Source organism: Bison bison, unplaced genomic scaffold (genome assembly GCF_000754665.1).
Source record: "Bison bison bison isolate TAMUID 2011002044 unplaced genomic scaffold, Bison_UMD1.0 scf7180017864492, whole genome shotgun sequence".
Lineage (NCBI taxonomy): Eukaryota > Metazoa > Chordata > Mammalia > Artiodactyla > Bovidae > Bison > Bison bison.
In genome coordinates, this window is record NW_011495051.1 from 2,700,723 (window position 1) to 2,702,348 (window position 1,626).

At 63.4% G+C, this 1,626-nt stretch overlaps 1 protein-coding gene across 1 annotated transcript in view; it reads right to left on the minus strand.

The window, feature by feature from the left end:
* TBXA2R (thromboxane A2 receptor) overlaps positions 1 to 1,539 on the minus strand; it is a 13,324-nt gene extending 11,785 nt beyond the window's left edge. Inside the window, exon 1 of the mRNA XM_010828118.1 lies at positions 1,154 to 1,539. The gene's annotated coding sequence lies outside the window, so the exon portion shown is untranslated. The remainder of the gene's footprint in view (positions 1 to 1,153) is intronic.
* Between the last annotated feature and the right edge of the window lie 87 nt (positions 1,540 to 1,626).

Consider the following 1,626-nt stretch of genomic DNA (forward strand, 5'->3'; position numbering starts at 1 on the left):
CAGAGGGGCGACAGTGACCTCAGACAAGCTTGGACTGGAGCCCCCGATCTGCCACTGTCAAGCGGGGGCTCGACCTTGCCAAGTCTCAGTTTCCCCCTTTCTGAAATGGGGACAACGAGGCCACTGACTTGCCTGCCAGCATTTGGGCTAGTCTTCCCAGGCCCGACTTGCTCTTGCCATTGAGACTTTCAGTCTTCACTCACACACACACACACACACCCATCCCAGCCTGGTGCCCGCACTCTTCCTGCTTCCTGGCTGTGCTCACAGCTTGTCTCCTGGGTGCACACACTGAGCAGCCAGGTGGGAGCCCTCATGCACTGTATGACCTCAGTCTATTTCCACATTTCCTAAGTTCTCTAATGCTGCCCAGTTGACCAAGGATCATGCCCTCTGGCACGAACATGCAGGGAGCAGGCCCGTTACTGCATTGGTTCCAGCTCACGCCCGGTTCGCATCTGCGCGCCCTAGGGTGGGGACCCTCTGTACGCCCTTGTGAAGCCACAGACGCCCACACAGACACAAACACTTCCACGCAAGGCAGCTCCCAGACCCGGCCCTGCCTCCCCTCACCACAAGGCTCTATTTCCGGGAACTTTTCCTGTTTGTGACACCACCCAGGTCCCCACCCCAGTCAGCCTGACTGGGTTAGAGCTGAGCCTTGGCCCTGACTCATGTGGTCCCCCTGAGCCTCAGTTTCCTCATCTGTCCAGCGGGCATCCTCTCAGCACTCACCACTGGCGAGGGGAACAGATGGGTGACAGAGGGACAGGACCGATCCAGGCCAGGCAGCCACTGGTTAGTGATGGACACAACTCCGAGTGTGCGTGCAGACACACAACTAACCAGGCGTGTGCTTTCACTTGCAGCCATACCCAGCGTCTCAGCACTGTCTCTGGCTGCAGCGCTACAGGACGCGGAGAGGCCTGGCCCAGACTCAGGGAATCCATACACAAGCACATTCTTGCTCACACCAGCCAGCAGGTGCCCAGGGCAGGCAGCACTCCAGACTGGGACCCAGGCTCAAGAGTGCCCCTGGACACCCAGCACCTAGTAGCTGTCACCGCCCACGGGAACACACCCACGGCAGCGCGGATCTGCCGGTAGGATGCACTCAAGCCACACCTGCCCACTCTCATGCCCCGCCCCTTACCTCAGGGCCAACTGTCCTCAGCTGAAGGTGGTCGAGGGGGCGTGCAGGGGTAGGCGCGCCGTCCTGGGCCCTGGAGCACGCGTAAATGCCTGGCGGGAGGAAGGGAGTTCGGAGGCGGAAGCAGGGCAGCTCGGCCTCCCGGGCCCCCTGGGGAAACCGAGTCACAGCGGGAGGACTCCCGCGCTGCCACGTCGCGCAGGAGCACCGACGGAGGGCCTGGCGGCGCGGGGTCCCCGGCCGAAGGAGGGGTGACTAGGTCCCCTCCCGGCCTGGAGGGGGGCCCAAGGGGTCTAAAAATAGCCCGGGGCGGGGGCTCTGCTCTACAGCTGGATCTAGTCTCTCTGCCCGAGTCTCTCAGTCTTTCGTCTGTCTCGCATCAGTCCCTCCCGCCCCGCGCTGGCCACGCCCCTCCCGCCCAGGCCTGGCTGCTGAGGGTCAAGGGGCGCCCCCAGCCCCCGGGGAGACAGCGCGGC